The sequence below is a fragment of the Epinephelus moara genome, chromosome 24, assembly GCF_006386435.1.
Source record: "Epinephelus moara isolate mb chromosome 24, YSFRI_EMoa_1.0, whole genome shotgun sequence".
Classification (NCBI taxonomy): Eukaryota; Metazoa; Chordata; class Actinopteri; order Perciformes; family Serranidae; genus Epinephelus; species Epinephelus moara.
The window spans coordinates 37,110,266-37,119,329 of NC_065529.1; positions in this window are offsets into that span (position 1 = coordinate 37,110,266).

Sequence of the window (9,064 nt, forward strand, 5' to 3'; positions counted from 1 at the left end):
TGCTCCGCAGTCGCTGTGTGCCTATCATAGTTCTGCATCCTGTTGGTCTATGTCGCTATGCAATTCCCCGCCAAAGCACTTGGGGTGCGGTGTTCTTTTATATACCTACGTAGACTCTGTGACGTCTATTGTCGTTGCTCGTTCATTGTTTGTTTATCTTCCGGCTTTGCTCTAGTCACAGTGAAGATGGCGACCAAGAGAGAAAGACTGTTGCTGGAGCTCGAAATGCTCTTATTACAAAAATTACGACGACGAAGAGAGAGGCGACTGTGCCGATGGTCTGTACGCCTGTTGAATGGCTCGAGGCGATGTTGTGGTACTGCAGCAGGAAGTGAAACCTTGCGAACATTACATTACTTAACTATCTGGCTTGCTAATTTTGTCCACTGGTAATCCTACAGTCAGGAGTCACCTGGATTTGGACAGTGAGAAGCTTTTCTTGTTCATCATAATGTCTTGATTTCTTTAATGGTATGTCAAGTGTTTAAGGCACATTTCACTGTGGGCAAAAGTAATGTCACGAGTAATGTAACATAGCGTTTGCTGATTGAGTTATTAGTTGAGTAATTAAGAAATATGCTACCTTTTCTACGAGTGATAATAAGGACATGATCACGTTACATGCCCATCACAGTTTATTATCCCCATAACAACCAGTTTCCTTTGATTTCCCCTTTAAATACGGTCCACCTCCTCACGGAAGCTTTATTTGATGTTTGCATAATAAGCAGAATATTCAAACCCAAGACACTCAATCACATGGAAATATTTTATATGTCTTGTGCATCAATTTATAGACATTTCTCTGAACTTCAGCCTACAGTACCAAGACATGTTTGCTCTTTGGACACTTTCCCCTCTGAAATGTAAAAATAAGGTTCTGTTGGTTTGAACAATGTTTGGTTGCACAGCATGAGTTTGTCATAAGATTGAATGAGCAAAGGAAAAAAAGTCAACATCGACACGTCTAAATGTTCCAGTTCCTCTGGATAACTCACAGACGTTTCTGTGGACAGTTTTCATTGGAACTTAGCTCTACCAAAGAAAAAGTCCCAATGAAAACTGTTGACAGTGAGGTCTGTGGTTTATTGAAGGTAATGAGAACACTGTTTCTGGGAAAAGATGCCGCTGTTGATTTTTTAAATGTCATTTTTTAATGCGGCGAGAACCACAAATGAAATTCCATTCACCTCATTTTTATTGGGGTGGAGGCAGAAATCTTAAAGATGGATATCTCAAAACCTTAATGTAAAAATATCCACATGGTTAGATACCAGCAGAGGTGAATGCTATAGTATGTTTTTTGAGTGAACTGACCCTTTAAAGTGAGAAAACTTCAGAAGCAAGAAATATCTGAACTCATACCTGCAGCAGCTGCACACACACGGTTTGCACAAACCCATATCACACCCCATTAGAAAGGCTCATGCACACACAAACGCTCCAGTCACACTGATTCATAGGCTCTGCGTACACATGTGGTCTGACGGAGCTGTTGACACTGTTGACCGCTGCAGAGGTAAAGACGGATTTCAAAGTGCCTGCCAAGTGAGAGTTGGCAGCACATCTACGAGGGGTGGGCTGACCGGAGCCCTGGCACACAGTCAGGGGTGCGTGCACTCCCGACATGATTACACACACGCAGCCAACGGCCAATGCAATTGGGCTGAGTAATTTTACCACTGGTGCTGTGTTTTATATGGCAGATTTGTAATGCATCATCTTGCTTATATTAACGTTTCTTTGCCAATTGTCAGCTGGCCTAAATCTGTTCTTCCTGAGCTGTACGTTCAAAGTTTCTCACAGCCTTAATGCCACGTCCTCAAGGTCATGGAACTCCACATGGGTGGCTATTAAATGATGATGATTCGGTTTAATTTTATTTTACAGTCTGGGTCTTATTTTTGTAGTTTTTGCAGTCATTCCTATCTGTAATACGAACATCAAACTCCGCAAGTTAATTGCTGAGATCTGCAACATCTCCAAAAGAAGTCTGACACGTCAAGAAACATGAGCAGTCAGACAAAATAACACCCACATTACAGCCAAACTTATCTGGAAGAAATAACGAAGGCAAACTTATTACCAAAACAGTTTACACACCGACCCATCTGCTTAAACTTCAGTATAACTAGATACTCGTAGCTGTAAACACAGAGTTTTCATGTGCAGTGAGGAATTTTAATGGACATTTTGGAGGCACTCATCTTCAGTTTTACCGCCAAAGAAAGTATTTACCAATGTGGGTGCTTTAAGGACGGGCCAAGGGTGCTGCAAAATTTGTTCATTTCCATTTTTTATTGTGGCTTTTTAATAATGTTTCACCGCATGATATAACCACGTCTCCCACAAGCTGTGTTTATACAAACTTGTTTCCCCAGTTATGTTGTGGTAAGAAAAGTTACTGCTTCCTATATTGAGTTTATTGGCAATGTCAGTCCAAGTGAGAGAAGCACTACATTTTTGTACCTCACAGAAATTAAAAGGTAGAGGTGGATGGTTGGTGGCCTGGGAACTGGACGAATCTGCAAGCTCATGTTTTATTTGCTCTGGCAGATGCATCTGGTCCCCCTCGGGTTCAGACAGATTTTGATCCGACCTGGTCCGCGATGGGCTGATCACAATCGTTTATCCAATATGGGGCGTGTTTCAGACACTGGTTGACCACTTTGTGCTTACCGCAAAATACATGATGATGTCATTTTGGTTTGTGGAGCCAACCAAAATGGCTGCAGCTGATGTGGAAATTCCTGTTAAGGTATTTTTTTCAAACGCTGATGGCAAAAGCGTCAAAGCTCACTATCAGACAAACTGATGCACCACCGTCAATCACTGCTCATCTCTGCACGCTGTGGTCGGTTAACATTTGTAGCTCAGTGCTTCGTCACACAGTGCTCTGATTGGTTGTTTGCAGTGGCGTACACAGACTTTTTGAAGGGCAGGGGCGAAAAGAAAAAAAAGGGCACTTTAGCGCGTATTTTGGCTCCCAGGAGGGCACTCTAGCACGCGTTTTGGCTCCCAGGAGGGCACTTTAGCGCGCGTTTTGGCTCCCAGGAGGGCACTTTAGCGAGCGTTTTGGCTCCCAGGAGGGCAATTTAGCGAGCGTTTTGGCTCCCAGGAGGGCACTTTAGCGCGCATTTTAGCTCCCAGGAGGGCACTTTAGCACGCGTTTTGGCTCCCAGGAGGGCACTTTAGCGAGCGTTTTGGCTCCCAGGAGGGCACTTTAGCGAGCGTTTTGGCTCCCAGGAGGGCAATTTAGCGTGCGTTTTGGCTCCCAGGAGGGCACTTTAGCGCGCGTTTTAGCTCCCAGGAGGGCAGGAGGGCACTTTAGCGTGCGTTTTAGCTCCCAAGAGGGCACTTTAGCGAGCGTTTTGGCTCCCAAGAGGGCACTTTAGCGAGCGTTTTGGCTCCCAGGAGGGCACTTTAGCGAGCGTTTTGGCTCCCAGGAGGGCACACCACTGGTTGTTTGTCTATCCAGTTGCATCCAGAGGCATTTGGATCTAAAGTTGTTAAAGTCACTTGGAAATTGAAAATGAATTGAGAGGTTGCAGACTAACTCCCATTTGTGATTTGGTTGGTGTTCAAAGTGCCGGACTTTGATATCAGTCTCATCCTGAGTCCCAAATGTAGTTTGGTTTCAGGAAAGATCTCAGGAAAGGTTTTGATTAAGTGTTGATACAGTAAACACGTCATGTCTTCTGCTTTATGTCACCTCAGGGCTTTTCTGTGTAACAATCTTTATCTGCATAACCATAAACAAGTTTGATAAGGCTGTAGTTGTGGCAAGTGGATTTTGTAGGAAAGCAAGAAGATGTTCTCAGAGAACCTCTTACAACTTGTCAGTTCAAATTGTAAGAAGTATACCCATGAAAAGGGATGCACCAGAATTCATATATAACCCATGTAACCATGAGCCAGTAGTTTGTGTATAACCCACATGATTAGGAAGGCTGTGATCACATCACCAATGTGCTGACAGGAGTAAAGAAGGAAGTAGTATAAATAGCAAAAGCCTGCGTAAGGAGGAAGTTTGGGGTGGTAGATTGGTCAAACAAACACATGCCTTTCCCCCAGGACTAGGAGACCGGTGATTAGGACAGTGCGAAACCAAGTGAACTTTGAGTCATTTCAAGGTATGTCGTCACCATGTTTTTTTTCCTAAACCTAACAAAAGAGGCTTCACTTGCCTAAACCAAACCTACATAACTTTAAGTTAAGTGTGTAAAGTTATTTGTGGTATGCTAATTTGTTTGACGATATAAGAACTGCTGTATGAGAAAACATACACTAAAAGATACACTAAAAATGTTTTCTTAACATACTGATATAAAACCTAACCTGAGTGGTGTGATGTTTCCTTTAAAAAAACAATTTTCAACTGGTCCACCCACGGGGTCCAGATTCTCCTTAGTCATTAGTCCAAGGTCCACACAGTTTAATATATTCAGTGTCATACTTGCGTCTGGCCATGTCACTGGGCTAGTTTGCTGTCTCTGTCATATAGCTGTCCATTAGCCACTCACTCAACAGCAGGGAACGGCACTTCAACGTAAAAGCTGTGTGCCAGAAATTCACTGTACTTAAAAATAAAGTGTGTTTTTTACAAACTTGACACCTTTGCGAATCACTTGCGGTCCATTCAGAATGGACTTGGGACCCACTTTTGGACTGGGACCCACCAGTTGGGAACCACTGCTTTAAAATGTATCTGCTGGTGTAAATGATCATCTTAGGAGACATGCATAAAAACAATATTCACTTGTGTTAGTTACATTTTTATGCTTCTAAAAAGAAATTAGCAATATATTTTGAAATCACCATCAGAAAACCATATTGAATCTGCAGTAGTGATGTAGCAAACAGGACATAATATATACTGTCAGAGTAAGTGATAGAAAGATTTGATAGGTAAATTTATTATGCAAACAGATTATCTGAACCACTTGTTGAGATAATCTGGTTAAACTTGTCTGATGGTTTGTCTTTTGTTCCATCAGTCTACAAAAGTTGTTTGAAGCTGAAAATAAGAAACGACAGCACTTCTGTCTTTGGTGTCTCTTTCTCTGGACGGTCCAATCCCCACCGCCAGTCGTCACAGCTATTATTTCGGGAGCGCCTAATCTGATTGTTGATCAGCGCCTCTGGCTAAGTGCTAACTTGCTGTGACAGACCCCACAGAGAGCGAGGAGGAGGGAGGACAGATGCCGCTGATCTCTGATCCCAGATCTGACAGCTGGCTCCCTCAGGAGGACACTGCCTGGGGTGTCAGCGGCTTTGATCCACTCAGGGTCCTCTCAGGAATGCACACACACACACACACACACACACACACGCCTGTACGCACACACATCATTGACTGCAGATATATATGTAAATGCATGCATACACAATTTTTTAATCTCACCCTCACTCACTTTTTTTTTCCCCATTTCCTGTTTCCACCCCTCCCCACCACACACACTCCCACACTGGGCTCGGCCTGCTGGCACACACATACAGGAGCTGGCATGAGTTTCCTTAAGAACACACAGTCAACGCTATTTTATAATCAAATAATTTCTCAATCCTGTAACTAATACTCCTCCACTGAGCACGAGCTATCAACCACGGTGGGCTAAGTGTGTGGTGTGTGTTTGCTTGGGCACACATCCTACATGTCAACACACACACACACTTGAATAATCACATATACATACACATGGACTGCACATTCACACAGAACTTTAGACTGTGTGTATTCATGCTGGTCATTTTGTCGTCTGGTTGGTTGGATGGAGGTGGTTTCTGGTCACTCTGCGAGCTAATAGTGCCCCCAGTAGGTCGTAAAGTCGATGTGCATCAAGCAAATATAAGTCTCTTTTCTTCTGTTTTCTTTGCTCTGAACAGAAGAAAAAAAAAAAGAACAGAATAAAGACGAGGAGAAAGGTCTTGAGTCTTGACTATCGTTTCACTTATCTTTTCACTAAGTGAGCAACCATGTTGTCTGCCTTTTACTTCAGCAGAATAAGTTTTTGTTCTGGGAGAAATTGAACAATTTCATTAACATTTTGCAGGTAAAATACATTAAAGAGTGAGACAATATAAGAAACTTTCAGAAGCATAAAGTCTCACTGCAGTGCAGACCTGTAGGAGAGCTGAGATGTTTTTGCCTCTTAATGTGGCAGAGTTCGGTACCATAGACTGTTAAAATCATGGATGTTGCTAGCGTGATGTCACCCATTGGTTTGTGGACTTGAGTTTGGCATTTCCGCTGATGCCATCCTGTTTTTTTGCAGCCAGAAGAGACCATATTTGGGCGAGAGGCTGGAGCTGTGGAGGAGCGATGAGGATGATCTGACTGAGAAGCTGAGGACACTATCAGCAGGTCCCTAAATATGTGTAATTTTAAGCCTTAATAAAATGCAAACAGGTGAGTTATGTAAAATTCACAACCTTTACAGGTGTCATGAAGGGGTAAATTGGCTATAGAGACCAAAACTGTTTTTGTACCAGGCTGTAAATGTGTACTTTTGTTGTAAAGTTGGACATTTTAACATGGGTGTCTATTGGGGTTGGCTCGCTCTTGGAGCCAGCCTCAAGTGGCAATTAGAGGAACTGCAGTTTTTGGCACTTGGTGTTGGCTTTATTTTTCAGCCCCAGAGGTCTCCGCTTGACCAGTCCTGATGCTAACAGTCACAGTTAGTGTTGATGCATTCCCAGCAAAAAACTGTTAAACTTGTCAATACTTGCACCACAACATTTTTAGCAAATCAAATCATGAGACATGTTTTCCTCTTTTCTTTTGTCATTTGCTGCCACGTTCCAGGTGTTACTGATTGTTACCGTAGAAACATGGGTCTCAGTCATGGATGTGTTGGGAGATCTGGATACTCATTACAGATACTGTGTTTAAAGGCCTTGTTCAGGCTGCCAGCCCAAGTCTATTTTTTGCATCTGAACATCAAAATCTGGACAACAAAAAGGCACATGAAATACATCATTCGTAAATTGGGTCCAAATGACATTTGGAGGTGGTTTGAAAAGCGATTTCAAGCGTCTCAGTCTTAATGCTTCGGCCATTCAAATCAGATCTCGGTGTTTAGCATCACTAGCGACGATGTCAAATCCAGAGTGACGGAGGTGCTGAGCAGAATCCATGATGCTAGCAGAGCGCTATGTATGAAAACATGGAGAACAGCAGTTGGACAGAGAAGACACTGAAATAAATTGAAATAAATAACTATGACTTGACTTTACGATTGTTTGGAGGGCGAAATGAGGGACCTCCATTTCTCATGCTAAAATGTTGTATAGCTGCATCACCAGTGTAGCTTCATAGTTATTGATGTCTATGTCGTTACCACAGCAACACATGCAGATTGTTTGGTAATGTTTGGACACACAAATCTGATCTGATGACTTTCAAATAACAGTGCAGACAATCTGTCTTAAAGATCTGATTTGTGAAAGAAATCTGACTTGCCTGCAGTGTGAATGTAGCCAAAAAGTGCGCCCAGTTCATTCCTACGAAAGTTCCTCACTGAGCGCATATTCTCAGTAGAGTGCTTGTCTAGCTGAGCCAGTTGAGAGCATGCACATCAGAGACTTGCTGTTGGCTCCTCACACACATGAATAGGACTTTCTGGACTTTCAAATGTTACTAGCTGTTTGGATTACATTATGGTAATCAAACAAATAATTTTGGGGGTTTGTGACTTAAGTATTCACCAGTTGCTTCTTTAATTTTTGGGTATGGGGAAACGGCTTTTTGGGACAGTGTGTGTCACATGGTGATATCGGAAGCTGCAATCTTCAGAGTGGACACTTTGTCAAAATCGCTTCACAGCCCAGCACGGTTTCTAGGGGCTTGATTTAAGTTCTGGGTTAGCCTGATGGTAGGATGGCCAACGTTTTAGGCTTAAAATAAGTCAGTTTTTGTTTTTGTGAGACTGTTTAAATTGTTCTAGACTAATCTGAGAAATTTAAGACTGGCCAAACACCACAGATGACTCTAAAATAGATTCTCTTCTCTTATCTGCTCTCTTCTAAAGCAATCAAATCCTACACAACAACTTGTCCTCCACTTTACTGCTGTTGGACGATGGTTCGTCTTTGTGTGCGTGAGTGTGTATGTGTTGAGTTAACAAACAGGATATGCACCCACCCTCCCTGACACACAGCCACACACACACTAAGCCTGCTGCATATAGACCCTGCTCTTTAATCATCACACATTCACATCCCTGCCTCTTATCTGCACCATGCATAACTCCAAACATACAATCAGAAAAAGAAAGACACCCACATCATTTGGACATTATTCTCCTTCACCCTTTATTTAACCAGAGTTTCACTGGAGTCCTGGTTCGCTCCAGCTGTCACCCAGAGCGAAACAGCATACATCATATTAAAGGACTCTGTTGACAGTGTTGGGCGGAGCAAGCAGGTGAGGTCTGAGATACTGTGATGTTTTGATGTTTCCTCAATGTGCTGATGAAAAGATAAGCTCTGTGTTTGAGTCTGATGTTGTAACACCAACCTGCTGCAGATGTCTAAACATGTTACAGTGTGACCGAGAGGAGGAATGCCATCATGTCTGCCGTCGTTACTGCGACCTGGGAGCACTTTGATACTCATTTTTGTCTTATTTTTGTAGTTGTAGCCATCATTTTTGTCGGTTATGATGAAATTATACTTGAGACTCAGAAACATGGTGATATCGCTAATACAAAGTCTGACAGGACAAGAAACACGAGCAGTCAGATGATCAGACCGGTTGTAAACAAGCCAGTGATTTGAGGACACGTCTGAAATGTTGCTAATAACCCCACTCTTAAGGAAAACTGTGTGCTCCCCCAGTTGTGGCAAAGTTGAACTCAGAAGTCAAGCTGAAAACTGTATGGATGCATTAAGGAAACTGGATACCATTTTTGGTGCTCCATTCATTCCAGTGAAAGTTACTCAATGAAGAGGACGTTCAGGCTCTTCCAGGTTTCCACATTTTTGGACCCATAGACCATGTGAGTTTTCAGGGGTTGCTTCAAATGAAATGCTTGTTGGATCATCAAACAGCTTCTGATACTGT